The sequence below is a fragment of the Salvelinus sp. IW2-2015 genome, linkage group LG11 (assembly GCF_002910315.2).
Source record: "Salvelinus sp. IW2-2015 linkage group LG11, ASM291031v2, whole genome shotgun sequence".
NCBI lineage: Eukaryota > Metazoa > Chordata > Actinopteri > Salmoniformes > Salmonidae > Salvelinus > Salvelinus sp. IW2-2015.
Window position 1 is genome coordinate 18,574,057 of NC_036851.1, and position 20,420 is coordinate 18,594,476.

Consider the following 20,420-nt stretch of genomic DNA (forward strand, 5'->3'; position numbering starts at 1 on the left):
GTTCATTCATCCCTGTTTCCTCATCTGAGTCTGCTCTTGGGTTCCCCTGTGTTGCTCCGCGTAACAGTAGGTTCTAGCAATATTTGTTTTATTCCGTTGCCTGTGAGCCAATGCCACAGATGTTAGAAAATTGAGACAAGATATTATGTGTGTAGTAAATCTGAGTAGGTTGATGTGTATGATATTGGATGTAATTTAGTGAGGGTGTGTACAATGTCTGTATAAGAGTAAGACTAATGTGTGATGTCCAAACAAATAATAACCCTGCCAATTTGCATGGTTGAGTGTCTGTGTGTAACATGTAGTGCGTATAGCCTTAATATTCATGATGATAATTGTAATTCATATATCACCATCGTTGCATAACAATTACCTTTAACATCATTGAAAACACATCCCAGCATTTCCATAGCAATTGGCGTTTCACATGATCATGAAAGAGACCTTGCATTACTATATAGACGGCTTCACTACAGTACAAATGTATCCCGTACAATGTGTTATTATTCCCCAATGCCCCTATTCTGATATCTTCCCCTTGCTTGTTGTAAACTTATATAAACATGTAAACAAAGACAGAAAAGATAGACAAACAAATGAAATTCTAGGACAGTTCTCGACAATAGAGAGGGAGAGAAGAGAGCGAGATCAAGTGTGTATGTATAAGTCCGTATGTGTAAGTGAGCATGTCATTGAGTACATGTGTGTTCATATCCAGTACATAGTGTTCAGATATTTTTACAGTTCCCATACTTTCTTTTTTTCATAACCTGAAGTCCCTGTAGAATTTAGTATAGCCACGGTGTTATGGAGCTGTCTCGGAATAGCTGTCCATCTATAAAGAGTTTCTCCACAATGAGAAAGGCACGCTTACCCCTGCAAACAACAAGAAAGAACATAAGATAAATGAAAATTAATTGTTAAATCCCTGTCAGTCTGTCTTTACACAGGTCAGTGCAAGATGCATGCCTGCTTCCCATTTATGAAGGAGGAAATGTTGCTTAGCTGTTGAGCAAAATCAAAGCAGTAATGCATCCTGATGCATGCTACGCTACAGGACTGTTTTGCTAGCACAGACTGAAATATGTTCCGTGATTCATCCAATGGCATTGAGGAGTATACCATTTCAGTCACCGGCTTCATCAATAAGTGCATCAACGACGTCGTCCCCACAGTGACCTGTACATACATATCCCAACCAGAAGCCATGGATTACAGGCAACATCCACACTGAGCTAAAGGCTAGAGCTGCTGCTTTCAAGGAGAGGGACACTAATATGGAAGCTTATAAGAAATCCCTCTATGCCCTCAGACAAACCATCAAACAGGCAATGCGTCAATACAGGACTAAGATTGAATACTACTACACCAGCTCTGACGCTCGTCAATTTACATATATATATATTTTTTTTACATTTAACCTTTATTTAACTAGGCACGTCAGTTAAGAACAAATTCTTATTTACAATGACGGCCTACACCGGCCAAACCCAGACGATGCTGGGCCAATTGTGCGCAGCCCTATGGGACTCCCATTCACAGCCGGTTGTGATACAGCCTGGATTCAAACCAGAGTGTCTGTAGTGATGCCTCTCGCACTGAGACGCAGTGTCTTAGACCGCTGCGCCACTCGCAGGGCTTGCAAACTATTACAGACTGCAAAGGGAAACCCATCCACGAGCTGCCCAGTGACGCAAGCCTACCAGAAGAGCTAAATGCCTTTTATACTTGCTTCAAGGCAAGCAACACTGAAGCATGCAGGAGAGCACCAGCTGTTCCGGGCGACTGTGTGATCATGCTCTCCATAGCAGATGTGATTAAGACCTTTAAATAGGTCAACGTTCACAAGGCCATGGGGCCAGACTGATTACCAAATCAAATCAAATCAAATCAAATCAAATCAAATCAAATCAAATTTTATTAGTCACATACACATGGTTAGCAGATGTTAATGCGAGTGTAGCGAAATGCTTGTGCTTCTAGTTCCGACAATGCAGTAATAACCAACAGTAATCTAACCTAACAATTCCACACTACTACCTTACACACACACACAAGTGTAAAGGGATAAAGAATATGTACATAAAGATATATGAATGGAGTGTTTGTACAGAACGGCATGGCAGATGCAGTAGATGGTATAGAGTACGGTATATACGTATGAGATGAGTACTGTAGGGTATGTAAACATAAAGTGGCATAGTTTAAAGTGGCTAGTGGACATGTATTGCATAAAGATGGCAAGATGCAGTAGATGATATAGAGTACAGTATATATACATATGAGATGGGTAATGTAGGGTATGTAAACATAGTATTAAGTGTGGCATGCTTAAAGTGGCTAGTGGTACATTTTTACATAATTTCCATCAATTCCCATTTTTAAAGTGGCTGGAGTTGAGTCAGTATGTTGGCAGCGGCCGCTAAATGTTAGTGGTGGCTGTTTAACAGTCTGATGGCCTTGAGATAGAAGCTGTTTTTCAGTCTCTCGGTCCCTGCTTTGATGCACCTGTACTGACCTCGCCTTCTGGATGATAGCGGGTGAACAGGCAGTGGCTTGGGTGGTTGTTGTCCTTGATGATCTTTATGGCCTTCCTGTGACATCGGGTGGTGTAGGTGTCCTGGAGGGCAGGTAGTTTGCCCTGGTGATGCGTTTCTGCAGACCTCACTACCCTCTGGAGAGCCTTACGGTTGTGGGCGGAGCAGTTGCCGTACCAGCGGGTGATACACCCGACAGGATGCTCTCGATTGTGCATCTGTAGAAGTTTGTGAGTGCTTTTGGTGACAAGCCGAATTTCTTCAGCCTCCTGAGGTTGAAGAGGCGCTGCTGCGCCTTCTTCACAACGCTGTCTGTGTGGGTGGACCAATTCAGTTTGTCCGTGATGTGTACACCGAGGAACTTAAAACTTTCCACCTTCTCCACTACTGACCCGTCGATGTGGATAGGGGGGTGCTCCCTCTGCTGTTCCTGAAGTCCACAATCATCTCCTTTGTTTGTTTGACGTTGAGTATGAGGTTATTTTCCTGACACCACACTCCGAGGGCCCTCACCTCCTCCCTGTAGGCCGTCTCGTCGTTGTTGGTGATCAAGCCTACCACTGTAGTGTCATCCGCAAACTTGATGATTGAGTTGGAGGCGTGCATGGCCACGCAGTCGTGGGTGAACAGGGAGTACAGGAGAGGGCTCAGAACGCACCCTTGTGGGGCCCCAGTGTTTAGGATCAGCGGGGTGGAGATGTTGTTACCTACCCTCACCACCTGGGGGGCGCCGTCAGGAAGTCCAGGACCCAGTTGCACAGGGCGGGGTCGAGACCCAGGGTCTCGAGCTTGATGACGAGTTTGGAGGGTACTATGGTGTTAAATGCTGAGCTGTAATCGATGAACAGCATTCTCACATGGGTATTCCTCTGTTCCAGATGGGTTAGGCAGTGTGCAGTGTGGTTGCGATTGCGTCGTCTGTGGACCTATTGGGTCGGTAAGCAAATTGGAGTGGGTCTAGGGTGTCCGGTAGGGTGGAGGTGATATGGTCCTTGACTAGTCTCTCAAAGCACTTCATGATGACGGAAGTGAGTGCTACGGGGCGGTAGTCGTTTAGCTCAGTTACCTTAGCTTTTCTGGGAACAGGAACAATTGTGGCCCTCTTGAAGCATGTGGGAACAGCAGACTGGGATAAGGATTGATTGAATATGTCCGTAAACACACCAGCCAGCTGGTCTGCGCATGCTCTGAGGACGCGGCTGGAATGCCGTCTGGGCCTGCAGCCTTGCGAGGGTTAACACGTTAAATGTTTTACTCACCTCGGCTGCAGTGAAGGAGAGCCCGCAGGTTTTGGTAGGGGGCCGTGTCAGTGGCACTGTATTGTCCTCAAAGCGGGCAAAAAGTTGTTTAGCCTGTCTGGGAGCAAGACTCCTGGTCCTCGACGGGGCTGATTTTCTTTTTTTAATCCGTGATTGACTGTAGACCCTGCCACATACCTCTTGTGTCTGAGCTGTTGAATTTCGACTCGATTTTGTCTCTGTACTGAGACTTAGCCTGTTTGATTCCTTGCGGAGAGAATAGCTACACTGTTTGTATTCGGTCACTGCTTCCGGTCACCTTGCCCTGGTTAAAAGCAGTGTTCGCGCTTTCAGTTTCACGCGAATGCTGCCGTCAATCCACGGTCTGGTTTGGGAATGTTTTTATCGTTGCTGTGGGTACGACATCGTCAATGCACTTCCTAATGAACTCGCTCACCGAATCAGCATATTCGTCAATATTGTTGTTGGACGCGATGCGGAACATATTCCAATCCGCGTGATCGAAGCAGTCTTGAAGCGTGGATTCAGATTGGTCGGACCAGCGTTGAACAGACCTGAGCGCGGGAGTTGTTGTTTTGAGTTTTTGTTTGTAGGCTGAATCAACAAAATGGAGTCGTGGTCAGCTTTTCCGAAAGGGGGCGGGGGAGGGCCTTATAAGCGTCGCGGAAATTAGTATAACAAATGGTCTAGTGTTTTTCCAGCCCTGGTAGCACAATCGATATGCTGATAGAATTTAGGGAGTTTTGTTTTTAGATTAGCCTTGTTAAAATCCCCAGCTACGATGAATGCAGCCTCAGGGTGTGTGGTTTCCAGTTTACAAAGAGTCAGATAAAGTTCGTTCAGGGCCATCGATGTGTCTGCTTGGGGGGGAATGTATACGGCTGTGATTATGATTGACGAGAATTCCCTTGGTAGATAATGCGGTCGACATTTGATTGTGAGGAGTTCTAGATCAGGTGAACAGAACGACTTGAGTTCTTGTGTGTTGTTTATGATACACACCACTTCTCGTTAATCATAAGGCATACCCCCCGCCCCTCTTCTTACCGGAAAGATGTTGTTTCTGTCGGCGCGATGCATGAAGAAACCAGCTGGCTGCACCGACTCCGTTAGCGTCCCTTGAGTTAGCCATGTTTCCGTGAAGCAGAGCACGTTGCAATCCCTGAAGCTCTCTTGGAATGCTACCCGTGCTCGGATTTCATCAACCTTATTGTCAAGAGACTGGACATTGGCGAGTAGTTATGCTAGGAGTGGAGCGCGATGTGCCCGTCTCCGAAGCCTGACCACGAGACCGCCACGTTTTCCCCTTTTTCGGCGTCGCACAGGGTCGCCGGCTGGGATCAGATCCATTGTATTGTGTGGAAGGCAAAACACTGGATCCGTTTCGGGAAAGTCATATTCCTGGTAGGAACGATGATGAGTTGACGTTAATCGTATATTCAGTAGTTCCTCCCGACTGTATGTAATGAAACCTAAGATTACCCGGGGTACCGATGTAAGAAATAACACGTAAAAAAACAAAATACTGCATATTTTCCAAGGAACATGAAGCGAGGCAGCCATCTCTTTTCGGCGCCGGAAGTACTATATTACCAGAGCGTGTACACAGAGTATGCAATGACCAACTGGCAAGTGTCTTCACTGACATTTTAAACCTCTCCCTGACCGACTCTGTAATACCTACATGTTTCAAGTAGACCACCATAGTCCCTGTGCCCAAGAATGCGAAGGTAACCTTCCTAAATGACTACCGCCCGTAACACTCACATCGGTATCCTTGATGTGCTTTGAAAGGCTGGTCATTGCTCACATCAACACCATCATACCGGAAACCCTAGACCCACTCCAATTTGCATACCGCCCCAACAAATCCACAGATGACGCAATCTCAATCGCACTCCACACTGCCCTTTCCCACCTGGACAAAAGGAACACGTATGTGAGAATGTTGTTCATTGACTACAGCTCAGTGTTCAACACCATAGTGCCCACAAAGTTCATCACTAGCTAAGTACCCTGGGACTAAACACCTCCCTCTAAAACTGGTTCCTCGACTTCCTGATGGGCCTCCCCCAGGTGGTAAGGGTGGGCAACAACATCTGCCACACTGATCCTCAACACCAGGGCCCCTCAGGGGTGCGTGCTTTGTCCCCTCCTGTACTCCCTACGACTGCGCGGCAACGCACGACTCCAACACCATCATTAAGTTTGCTGACGACACAACAGTGGTAGGTCTGATCATCGACAACGATGAGACAGCTTATAGGGAGGAGGTCAGAGAACTGGCAGTATGTTTTGCCAGGACAATCACCTCTCCCTAAATGTGATCAAGACAAAGGAGAAGCAAGACAACACCTTTTCCCCCTCAGGAGGTTTGGCATGGGTCCCCAGATCCTCAAAAAGTTATACAGCTGCATCATCGAGAGCATCCGACCATAAGGTGCTACAGAGGGTACTGCGTACGACCCAATACATCATTGGGGCCAAGCTTCCTGCCATCCAGGACCTCTATACCAGGCAGTTTCAAAAGAAGGCCCAAAAAATTGTCAAAGACTCCAGTCACCCAAGTCATAGACTCTTCTATCTGCTACCACACGGCAAGCGGTAACAGAGCGCGAAGTCTAGGTCCAAAAGGCTCCTTAACAGCTTCTACCCCAAGCCATGAGACTGCTGAACAATTAATCAAATGGCCACCTGTACTATTTACATTGACCCCCCACTGCTGCTCTTTGATGTTAATTATCTATGCATAGTCACTTTACTACTACCTACATGTACAAATTGCCTCAACTAACCTGTACCCCCGCACATTGACTCGGTACCGGTACCCCCTGTATATAGCCTCGTTATTGTTATGTAATTTTATTATGTTTATTTTTTATTTAGTAAATATATTTCTTCAACTGCATTGTTGGTTAAGGGCTTGTAAGTAAGCATTTCACAGTAAGATCTACATCTGTATTTGGCACATGTGACAAATAACATTTGATTTGATATCTTTGCTTGCTGGCTCAGTAGGGGCCCCCAGAGACAACTGCAGGTCTTGACAGGTGGTCTTGCAGTCAGCAACCATCTTCTGGTAGACAGACCGCTCACTCTGAACAAGCACGAGATGATGCTCTTGCTTCTTCAGCTTGGCTGATTTAACAGCTGCTGGCAGACTGGCATATCTGAAGACCTGATAGTTGTTCCTCTGGCACTGCCAGCACAGGTTTGTCCTGGGCTAAGTGCTTGAGATGTGGTGCAGCAATTTTCTCCACATATTCCTGATGGAAGACAGCCCAACTGCACGTTGCTCTGGAAAATACACAAAGAATGTAAGATCAATAAAAAGTAGTGCCAATCATGTCGGTGGTAAAGGAAATGATCAAAAGTGTGCTGTTGACATACCAAGTCAACAACATACTTTTAGCGACGCCACACCACTGCTTTTGTCACATGAGATGGCAGCAGCTTTCCACCAAAGTGTTTGTGTCCTGGGTGGTGTTCTATTAATATCATTTCATTAGCCTCTGCATACAGTGCATTCGGAGAGTATTCAGACCCCTTCACCTTTTCCACATTTTGTTACGTTATAGCCTTATTCTAAAATTGAAGCCACTCCTGCCTTGTCTTGGTTGTGTACTTAGGGTCGTTTTCTGTTGGAAGGTGAACCTTCGCCCCAGTCTGAGGTCCTGAGCGTTCTGGAGCAGGTTTTCATCAAGGAACTCTGTACTTTGCTCCGTTCATCTTTCCCTCATTCCTGACTAGTCTCCCAGTCCCTACCGCTGAAAAATATCCCCACAACATGATGCTGTCACCACCATGCTTGACTGTAGGGATGGTATCGGCCAGGTGATGAGCGGTGCCTGGTTTCCTCCAGACGTGACGCTTGGCATTCAGGCCAAAGAGTTCAATATTGGTTTCATCAGACCAGAGAATATTGTTTCTCATGGTTTGAGAGTCCTTTAGGTGCCTTTTGGGAAACTCCAAATGGCCTGTCATGTGCCTTTTACGGAGGAGTGGAAGGTGGTTCAAAACTTCTTCCATTTAAGATCAGATCTGTGCCTCGACACAATCCTGTCTCGGAGCTCTATGGACAATTCCTTCTCCCTGATTGCTTGTTTTTTGCTCTGACATGCACTGTCAACTGTGGGACCTTATCTAGACAGGTGTGTGCCTTTCCAAATCATGTCCAATCAATTAAATTTACCACAGGTGGACTCCAATCAAGTTGTAGAAACATCTCAAGGATAATTAATGGAAACAGGAGTCTCATTGCAAAGGGTCTGAATACTTATGGAAATAAGGTATTTCTGTTTTTAATTTGTAATACATTTGCAAAAATGTCAAAAAAATCTGTTTTTGATTTGTCATTATGGGGTATTGTGTGTAGATTGGTGAGAAAAATACATAATTGAATCCATTTTAGAATACAGCTGTAACGTAACAAAATGTGAAAAAAGGGAAGGGGTCTGAATACTTTCAGAATGCAGTGTAGTTGTTGATGAAGTTCACAACTCGCTGCAAATCCTCATGCGTCAGGTGTAACCTGTGCTTAGTTGGGTCGGCTCTCTCTTTAATGGGAGGAATTAGACCATTCTCCTTATGTCTGGTGGAGGAGAGTCAAGCGTGTTCTGCTGATGCTGAAAAAAATATTCCAGATAAAAAGTATTTGGTCATTCATAGATGAGGCTTACCCAGAAACACTGATGGGTCATGTGAAAGAGAGGCTATAACCATCCCCCAGCCACACCTAGCTAAGTGGATGGGTTCCCATTGATCTTTGTCGATAGAGCCTGCTAAACTCAGGGCAGCAATGTTGTTGAGTTCAGTAGCAACACTTTTGCAGTTCTCCATGGCTATATCTTTCCAAAAAGCTGAGGAAGCAAGGATTATCTGCACACACTGAGCAGCTCATGTCATAGACAGAAGCATGCTACATGGCAGACCAAGTCATCTCTCGTCATGTCCAGCCCATTCATTATCTCAGCCAATCATGGCTAGCGGGAAGATTCCTATCTTTTTCTGTGGCTAAACCAAATAGGCTAGTAATTTAACAATTGTATTTGTATTTACAGATTGCATACACATTTGTTATTAACGCACATGAAAGTTCATGTTCAAGAAGGAATTTCTGCAAAAAAATGAATTTTGATGATTAACATTACCCTGGTTTCAAGCTAAATAAGACTAAGAGCAGTATGATATAACATGGAGGAAAATAAATGATTTACTAATAGCGAAGTGTTGAATTCTCTTTTTTCCATGTCAGCTGTTCAAAGTCTTCTATTGTCAGCGTCCACGCTGCCGTTCTAAGTATGAATGACTAAAGAGCATGTTTGATGCTTCACTGCAGTCAAAACATACCTATCAAGGATGCTGCCATCTTTGTTGAATGTATTTCGGTGTGACACAAAATTGCTCGACATCTCGTGAAGTGATTTGTACGAGCACCCAGATGGTCCATGCTAAACCATGGATCCTGCGGTTGCCTTAGCAGTCTGCTGTGCTGATGCGTGTCCATGTCCGGGTGAGTGCGTTCCTTTGGCACACCAGCTTAGTTATTTATGGGCTCCTGTCACCCAGGCAGCACTGCCTATTAGATGGGGGCAGGAGAAGGGCTACAACCCTTTACTCAGCCTGGGCCCAATGATGTCTACAATGACTGTGCCCAGCACGCTCGGTTTGAATCTCCATGCCCCCCATCCATTTTGTTGATGTATTGCTTAGAGTGATCCCATTGGGTGAGAGCCCAAGGAATGGACTTGGATCTGCAATAGCCCTGAGGACAGAAGCCATCCTGATATTTTTTATTTCCATCTCTCTTTCATGCTATTCATTAGATGGAGAAGGGGTTTAGATACACTCTAAGCTGGTCGAAACGGGTTGTTTAGGGACAGTTTGAAATTATTTGGGGAGGGCTGGTCCAACTCAAGGTATCATAACAAAAATGCACCCCCCTCAAAAACTAAAAAAAAATGTTTTATGACATATTGTAAAAAATATTTATATTTTGTAACATATTGTACTTTTTGCAAATTCGTAACATATAATATTAATTGTAATTCGTAACATATCATACGAAATGGATGATGGACATCCACAAATGAATGCATACCAAATGAAACAACATATCATACATACTAAATGGAATGTCTCGGATTTACGTACAGAATAATACGAAATGCTCTGAGACCAGGTTGAATAACATATACAATTACATATACAAACACATTACAGAGATACAGACAAAAACTGTTCCCATTAGCAAGCTTCTGACATTCTTTTCAAAAAGAGGTTATGGTTGGTATGGCTTTGACTTGCTGTGGTAGTTTGTACCACTCAACAACATTGGTATATAAAAATGTGTTCTTACCAGATAGACTCTTATATTGAAAACAGTGAATATTAGAGTCTATGGCTCTGGTATTATGCTGGTGGAAATTTTTAACAAATTAAAAATACACTGCATTTGGGAAAGTATTCAGACCCCTTGACTTTTTCCAAATTTTGTTACATTACAGCCTTATTCTATAATTGATCAAATAGTTTTTTCAAGAACATTCGGAGAATTGTCCCAAAGCCACTCCTGCGTTCTCTTGGCTGTGTGCTTAGGGTCGTTGTGCTGTTGGAAGGTGAACCTTCAAATCAAATTTTATCGGTCACATGCGCAGAATACAACAGGTGTAGGTAGACCTTATAGTGAAATGCTTAATTATGAGCCCCTAACCAACAATGCAGTTTAAAAAAAATATGAATAAGAAATGAAAGTAACAAGTAATTAAAGAGCAGCAGTAAAATAACAATAGCGAGACTATATACAGGGGGGTACCGGTACAGATTCAATGTGCGGGGGCACCGGTTAGTTGAGGTAATATGTACATGTAGGTAGAGTTATTAAAGTGACTATGCATAGACGATAACAACATAAAGTAGCAGTGGTCTGAGGTCCTGAGCGCTCTGGAGCAGGTTTTCATCAAGGATCTCACTGTACTTTTCTCTGTAAATCTTTCCCTTGATCCTGACTAGTCTCCCAGTCCCAGCCGCTGAAAGAAAATCCACACCGCATGATGTTGCCACCACCATGCTTCACCATAGGGATGGTGCCAGGTCTCCTCCAGATGTGATGCTTGGCATTCAGACCAAAGAGTTCAATCTTTCTTTCATCAGACCAGAGAATCTTGTTTCTCATGGTCTAAGAGTCCCTTTAAGTATCTTTTGGCAAACTCAAAGCGGGCTGTCATGTGCCTTTTACTGAGGAGTGGCTTCCATCTGGCTCTCTACTGTAAAGGCCTTATTGGTGGAATGCTGCAGAGATGGTTGTCCTTCTGGAAGGTTCACCTATCACCACAGACGAACTCTGAAGCTCTGTCAGAGTGACCATTGCGTTCTTGGTCACCTCCCTGACCAAGGCACTTCTCCCCTAATTGCTCAGTTTGGCCGGGCGGCCAGCTCTATGAAGAGTCTTGGTGGTTGCAAACATCTTCTATTTAAGAATGATGGAGGCCACTGTGATCTTGGGGACCTTCAATGCTGCAGAAATGTTTTGGTACCCTTGCCCAGATATGTGCCTCGACAAAATCCTGTCTTGGAGCTCTATGGACAATTCCTTGGACCTCATGGCTTAGTTTTTGCTCTGATATGCACAGTCAACTGTGGGACCTTATATAGACAGATGTGTGCCTTTCCAAATCATGTCCAATCAATTGACTTTACCACAGGTGGACTCCAATCAAGTTATAGAAACATCTCAAGGATGATCAATGGAAACAATTTTGACTCATAACAAAGTGTCTGAATAATTATGTAAATACGGTATTTTTGTCTTTTATTATGGGGTATTGTGTGTGTATGTTGATGAAGGTTATTTAATACATTTTAGAATAAGGCTGTAACGTAGCAAAATGTGGTCAAAGGGAAGGGGTCTGAACACTTTCCTTATGTGTGATAATTCTGTGGACCACATCAAGTTGAATGAATATATTTTTGAATTCCACAGATAGCCAGCCTAGATGTTTAAAATGTTGGACATGCAGAAGCGTGTGAGGGGGGAGTACAATTCTTACAAGCTTGTGTTGGCTGGTCTGTAGCTTAGACTTTCGATGTTTGCGGCTGCTGGTGAACCATGATGTGCAGGTCTAATCAAAGTGACACTGGACTAGCACACTTGCCAGAGTCTTAGGGTGTATAGGTAGGTTTCCATCCAATTGGAGACAGATTTTCATGCTCGTATTCTAAAATCTGCATGGGGAAACAAAGAACTCGCAATCGGCGGGAGGTAAGCCTAGGGGACATTCGCCTAGTGCCTCTTTGCCACTCAAACAAACACCTTTATTGTTTACTTGGGCTACTGCACATAGTTTTTTAAGCCTACTGCAAACCTGCCACCAACATCACCAGCTAGACTCTGAAATGGAACCCCCTGGGGAAAAGGAACAGAGGGAGACCCAAAAAACTTGTTGGATTGGCATCCAGGCAGAAATGACTGAGAGCGGCCTGCCTAAACTGGTGTGATCTGGAAAAACTTGCCCCAAACCGAGTGAGGTGGACATTTATCAATGGCCTGTGCTCCTTATAGGAGGCAAGGGCTAAAGTCAAGCAAATAGCACATTGTGCCATCATTATTCACTGATTTTACTCCATCATTTCCTTTTCTAGCAGTAGAGCCTAGGCCTATCAGATGCCTTAAAGGCTTTCATTGAAATATTTCATATTGATAAACAATAGTTTTAGTTGTTTTGGGAAGAAGGAAAGCATGTTATAATGCAGCCATGAAACAGTTTTAGCCTATTTAAGACTGTATTCCTCTCTCAGGACTAGGGTTTGGTTTCTCAGCTCAGTCAATATGAGGTGCATTAATTTGGCCTGTATTGATTTCTGTGGCTGTGCGGTTCAGAGTTGTTTGCATTATCCTGTCTGATTCCTCATGTGAAGTAATGTATCACCCTGTCATACATTGTCCTTGTCTTTGGCTACATCCTTGTAGTTTGTTCAGTTTCTTCCCCCTAAGCAGACCCAGAAAATTAAGTTCCCCAGGCCCAGACTAGGCTATCTTCCTTGGATAGGACATTTCCCTGGATAGGAAGGATACAAAAACTGAATGTAGAGACTAAATAGACTTTATAGCAATGCAACACAGTTTGTAAAGTAACTTTCCAAGGCCTCTGAAAAAAAAGTCACCTGAGTTAACCTGGGTTATGTTGAGTACGACAGAACAGTGTGCAATGTTGAATTCAACGGAAACGCTAGGCCTACTGTACTGAATGACCAGTTGAAAGGTGTTGTGATTATGGGGGCCCAGAGGGCGATTGCCATATGGTTTGCTGCACGAGTTTTGAGGTTTCAGATTGTCACACCCATATTGATCAGGCCACACCTCGCAACACCCACCAAACGTGAGTAAATGTACCTTGAAGGCTATTGAAGAACGATGAGCACCGTTTTGGGGAAATGTGTTGTTCAGTAGCCTACAAACCGTCATGCAATATAAGAAACGTTGAAGCAAACGGAACGCACCCCTGATCATTCCTGACATGTTTTTCTCACATACTATTGTACATCTCCATATCAAAGCCTATATTCAGTAGAGTTATATTGCTGGCAGAATCTCACTGTGTTTCAATCTGAGCTGACACACTCAACTACAAACTACCACCACAAATATACCTGGACCAGAACCTGAAACTTTGAATAAAACTGTTGGAGGGAATATGTGAATGTATAGATTGACATGGCTGAGTAGTGGAGCCGGAGTGTGTTTCCCCGTGTTCAGGTCAATCAGAGGCATCTCGACTAAGGGCAGATTTGCAGGGAGCAGCATTGATCTTGACCTGCTCTGAGTATGATCTCAGAGATAAAAGGCAGGAGACGAGAGGGGAACTTATTCACTGTCAGCCTCCAGTCAGCAGAGGGCAATTCTGCCCTGCAGGCTGTCTTTGAAAAAGTGAAGGGCAAAGCACGGAGGATTAAGGCAGGGAGGGGAGATACACGGGCAGAAGAACTGTTTATTGTAATAACGTTAAGTCGTTTTCTATATGGTGGAGGCGTCGTTATTGAGCGTCAGCCGGGGTGCACCTCGGGTCAAAAGGTTACCCAGGTAACACCTTAGCTACCCAAGTGAAGAGATGAAAGGCCGCTCAGAGTGCTGCCAAAGTTTTCAAGATCTCAAATAGTTTCCCCCACCCCTGACTTTGTGTTGTTGTGTTGTCGTTAAAGACCAGATTGTTGGTGAATTTTTTTCCCCCCAGTTTGAATTGACTTTTATTATTCTCTGGTTTTGAGATGGCTCCTCTGGACAGAGTCACTGTACGTGGGTCATTAACATCCCGCTTAGTGTTTTCTTCTTCTGCGGAACAGGCAATTAGAGAGAGCACCATCTGTAATGGCCATTAATTGTGAGCTGAGAGGAACACACATCTCCGCTCGGTGACACACACTCAGATTATTCATGAGACAGGGGGTCGAGTTGTGCTCTAACTTCAGCTAAAACATAATTTCTGTTCATTAACTTTGCTAACATTTGCATCATCAGGACAGAGGAGCAGCAGTGGAGGGTGGGGTGACTAAGGGGCTTTCACATAGCTTGTTGGTTGTTTACATTCTGTTGGACAATACAAGTGCATGTGTGTGTTTGGGGAGAGAGAAAAAAATGAGAGATAGGTAATGAGATCAAAAACTGCAGTATTATAATTTAGTACCTTTTGACCCCGAAATTGTAATTCAGTCAGTCGACAAGTTATATGACTGGCAGGCAAACAAGTTTCTTGTGAAACTATGATACAGTATCAGTAGCAGGCTATCACACCTGGGCCATCATCGCGTCCTTTAAACTTTTCTTTCCATCAAGGCCTCTGCACCTGCCTGTCTGTTTTTTGCGCACGACAGCCCCCCATCCATGTCATCTCCCTTTCCTTGTCCCTGGTCCCTGGTCGATGCCTGGCTGAAATATGAGTTGCCTGTAGCATATTGATCCCTTTCCTCACCCCTGCCTAAATATAGATATATCACAGGCAGAGCAATGTTCTCCAGATAGCTCCTCTGCATCCGTGCCAATGGGCTAGTGGCTGCTATCGATTGTCATGATGAATTTCACTTCTACAGACGCTGATGGATTTTCTGCTCCCATTCTTTTTATGTCATTGTTTTCTTGGTGCGATCGGGTCGGCTAAGGAAAGAGGTGTTACTGACCAGGTTCTGATGGCTATCGATTGGTTGAGAGGTTTGTAATCACTGTAGTCTTGTAGCTGTCGAGGCCAGAGTGCCCCATCTGGAGCACATACTCCACACTCAGATGAGCATCCAACATGACCTCATAGAATGAGAGGAGAGTGTAGTGTACTGTAGGACTACATTGAATATGTGCATTATCTGATTCATCTCAATACCATGAAAATAGGTTTCCCATACAGTAGAATCATCCTTTATTTTGGCTCGCTTGGTGCACACGGAGGAAAACCTTTATTTGAATTTCATAAACATTGTATTGTGTTTATGTATAAATCTTTAATGATTGAATATTTAGAGGAAATTAACAAGTGTCCATGCCATTGTGAATACTAGTGAACCAAACCAGGAAGAAACCAACAGTGACTGGCCAGAGGAGTGAGGCTGACCGGTGCAATCAGAGGTCAAAAACACAGTCACCGTCTCCTGAGTGACTTTCATGTTGTTTATCAGAAAGGAGAGACTATCTATTCATCACAACTAGCCTGGGTGACTTCCCTCTCCTGGAATATTTAATTGAGTTGCTTTTTTATTTCATTGCCTCACATTGGGAGATGGCAGTTGCATTTGTCATGCTCTTCAAGGATGGACTGCAGGCAATGTCTCCTCACAAAATGCCTGTGAATGAATCATAAAAACACTGCTGCTACATTCCGTACTTGCTGATAAATCATTCCACCAAGGCACTTACATGAATAGGTAACCTATGGTAACTCTTTTTATCATTCTAAACAAAGAAAAACAGAGAATATCCTTTATATAACACATTCAGCCATTTTACTTTTTGTATTTGAAGACCTCAGTTCTCAGTCCACTCCACAGAGTGGCCGTCTGTTGAGTGTAATATCATACTTGGCTCTGGTTCATTACAGCGCTTCAGTAATTGGCCGTGTGTCTACAGAATGTTAACATGTAAATGACTTAGTTAGGCATGATAGCTAGAAATGAAGATAGATTTCCACCCAATACTAAGTGGTGGGCACGCACAGAGCTGCACTCAGCCAATCAAATCCCCTCATGTTTATACCCAAATAAGCCATTGGGTACAGTGAACACTGCAAGAGGTGAAATCTAAGCTAGCTTAAATGTCTTATATTGAGTGATAATTATCTTAAAATGTGTGTTTTTGTGTTTTTTTTGTAACAAGCTATATTATCATATGTCATTGCCAGATAATTTCCCCTATTTCAACCTAAAAAAGGCTTAATACAAGTAATTTATCTTATTTCAAGATATTTAGAAGATGAGCTGTGTAAGAGGTTTCTCTGCTCTTCCATACCTCAGGCCTACATATAGGCCTACAAAATATTTCAGCTTTCGTTTTTATTTTCATTGGTTTTGGGGGGGGGGTTCCTGTGAAGCACATTACATTGCATTCCATGTGCTGTATAAATAAAGCTTGATTTTATGAAACTCTCTTTACTGTATAACACCATACGGCACCAGACACACAGCTCCTGTTATGCTGCATCATCTTTCAGAGACTCCCCTGAGTTGTCAGTCTGTCAAGCAGAGATAAAGATGCATGGATGCATGGATAGGTGTTCAATGGTTGTCAATGTGTATCCCCCAAGCCCTAGCTGATCTTGTTTAACTGAGCTGAGCTGAGCTCATCCTGGACTACAGCAACATATCACTGTCTGTCTCTGCCACCATGGTGACAAATCTGCCTGCCAATCTGTGTTCCAAGCCTGATTGCCTTCTAGCAGGTGAAGCTCCACCACTTTAACACTCCACCAAACCTTGAGCAATACCTTTCTACAGAGAAAATACTTCTCAAATTTGCTCACAGTTAGCACTGTCTGCTATTCCTTTACAGATAATTCTAGAGATCCTGTGTTAGGAGGTGGATGATCAAAGCTAAGGTGACTGACCTATATCAGCACTGCAGCTCGGTGTGGTTTATTCATGGGCCACACAGAGCTATACTGTACAGCCTGGCCTGAGGCTTCTAATGCTACTATCTTCAGAGATTATATTTTTTATATCACTGGACAGGAGTCAGTCAATGACTAGCCTTGCTCGCCAAGCTTACAGCTTACCACATACATGCAGGGACACGGCTGCAGCGTGGCGGCAAGTCAATGTTCTATGCTGACAGTGGCCACAGCCTGCAGAAAGGGACCACATGTGTAAAAGGAGATTTAATCCACCCTCCAGTCAACCCCCCTCCCCAGTCAGTTCCTGCACATAGATCAATAGCAGGAGTCCCTGTCTTGGGGAGAATGAATTGTCTTTGAGTGGTTCTCATGGCAAAGCTATACAGATCGATGTGGCTTTGCTACAGACACTCCTCAAGCAGGGGAGAGAGAGAGGAGAGCCACTGCTGCTCTCCTGGGGGGATGTCACTGACTGTCATCGACTGTATGGGTCAATAAAGATGGAAAACCCTGTGTTTCTGTGAAATATGCACAAACATGCCTTGCAATACAATCCTCTTTTTGGTGTCGGTCAGACTTAATAGGAATATGGACTATCTGAGATTCCTCTCACAGGGTCATGTGACACAGCCCTCTGTAACGTGAGTCTCAACATAACACGCATTCTTGCAAATTAGTCTTTGTACAAGTATAGCAATAATATAACATTGTATTTGATAGTAGGCTATTTGATTAAATAGTGATTTAATCTGTCAAATTGTAATGTTCCTTGTTGCTTACGTAATATTCAGTACTGTATAAACTTGTCTTTTTTCCATGCTGGATAATGCAGGTATGATATTAGAGTACAGGTGACTTTGGTGAGACAGTGTTACTGTACACGATAAGATTAAGATACGATTACACTGCCACCATGTGGACGCAGAGCTACAAGGATTTGATCGTCAGTTACTGTACAATTATTCAATCTCAGCATGAAAAATGTCAATATTTTACAATGAATACAGTTTACTATGTCCCACTTCCTGGACAGGATCAAATGTTATTTAAGTCTTGCTAGGTTAATGTTGACATAATGACCTTGCAGATTGCAAAGACTCAGAGCAGAGCTAAGGAAGAAATCGACTTTTAGATAAAAAATAAAAAAATAGAGAAATTATTTGAACCATTCATGATCTTATATTGCCATCTAGTGGCATGGAACACACAGGGAAATTGTACTAATTGTAGTAAATAAAGCATTTTCCGTAATGACATTAGAAGCCCCAATCAACTTACAGGTGATCTCAATCAGACATTGTTATAAGGAAACTATGTTCTTTGAAACTATTACTAATAACATAGAATTTACACACAGAGAGAAAAATAACAGATGATGTGGTCTGCAACAGACTGTGTGGTTAAGGATTGGCCACAACAATAGAGGAAGTCAGCATCAGATACAATGGAAATGTGTGTGTGTGTGTGCGTGCGTGTGTGTTTTTCACACATGGCTGGGAAAAGACATTCATTGTCCAGTTGTTATAACATAATAAAAAATCAATCATCCCATATACTGTATCTGTCACGAATCGGACCAAGGTGCAGCGTGCGTAGAGTTCCACATGTTTAATAAATGAAACTCACCAAAACAATACAGAACAAAACGAACCTGAAGCTATGCAGTGCTCACAAGCAACAATACATAAACAAGATCCCACAACCACAGTGGGGAAAAGGCTGCCTAAATATCATCCCCAATCAGAGTCAACGATAGACAGCTGCCTCTGATTGGGAACCATACCAGGCCAACATAGAAATACAAAAACTAGAGTACCCACCCTAGTCACATCCTGACCTAACCAAAATAGAGAATATAAAGGCTCTCTAAGGTCAGGGCGAAACAGTATCAACTGTCACAAATTAACAAAATTCCTGTTGACCTTCAACAAAAGACACAGATAAAGCTGCACTGGACATAATGTGTCTTTAAAACCCAAGAGACTCATGTTCTTTCCTTGTGATAATAACCAATTTGTGTGCTAATTTCACAAGTTTTTTACGATAATTGCCTCCATCAATATAAATAGAGACGTCACAGCTCTCATTCGCAAATCACAATAGTACAGTTCTCCCAGCTCATTCTAGCCTTCTGATAGAGTGATATATCTCTACAATAAGCTGCATAATAACTTACCATAATGTCATGCAGATCAGGTGGATTTAGCCTACCTTTTTACTCATGCCATAGATACTTATTCTTACGCCATCGTTGACATTCTGTCATTCTGTCTGTATCTTATGACATTGTTGACGATATTGCTCACATCTACTCACATCAAAGGATCGTAAACTGAACTTTTGCAGAAATCCTACATCGCCTGACAGTGTACAGGCCTCTCAGACATCTCAAGTCAGATTTAGCATGCAACAGTTAGCCTGGTTGCCGTCTCTGTTAAACTATAACGTTCCACTCCTTGCCACTCCTGTCATTTGCCAGTGGCAGGGAGTGGAATGTTAGCTAAAAAGAAATGCAACATTGTTAAAGAAAATCTAGCCAACAATTTAGACACTATGTTTGTCTGGATAAGGGCTTATAGATCACACAAAAATACTGTTTGTGTGTTGTAGTGGCACAATTACCATATCAACCTGTAACTGACGGTGATGGATGAAGACCGTCATGGAAATCAAACCGTTAACATTGTTTTGAAGGAACAGCTGACTGAAGATAGAATGGCCTGGGATTTGTGCGGTTGAGTCAGTTTCTGCTGTATAATTGCTCCTTGCAAAGGAGTCTTCGGTTGCCTAGGCACAATGCAGCAGCAGCACGCATAGAAATAGAATGAATAGAATGGGCTTGGAACTTCTTACCCTGGCAGTATGATTGGTAAACTCATGGGTACACTCGCAATGGATACCTGGTATTGTGATGCAATCATTTCCATGGTAATGTAGAATGTTCAAATGATGTTAACTGATATGGATCATGCAGTGAGATCTATTTTTCTTGAAGTCAGTTGAGTTGAATCAACAAATCACAGCACATATTTTAGCACATATTTTACTACCTGCTTTGCTTCTGTGGGTACACTCGCAATGGCCACCATTATGCCATAATTGACTTGAATGGGGACGCACGTTTTATTCATTCTATTTCTATGGCAGCACATGGAGTCAGGAGCGGAGGAGAGGAGAAAATGTGCCCCCCCCAAAAAAATTGTGAGAAAGTTATAGAGGGTTAAAGATCATACCCCCTCCAACCTCTCATCATTATCGATAACAGGGGAGGTTAGTACAAGGTGTGAATTACAGGGGTCTCGGGGGGACTTAGATTAAATGCAACAAAAGTACAACTTTGAGGGGGGTCACTAATTTGTATACTATTTGTCTAAAATGTAGTGGTGAATGTTTTACAGTGGTAAATATGAAAATAATAGCTTCCAAATAAAACAAACACCCCTACATCTCTATCATGGTCTAAACCATTTATTTCTGTGTGTCGGCACTGTCCACTCAGTAGTGCTGAATTTCCTTGATTACAAAATGTCCTTTATTCC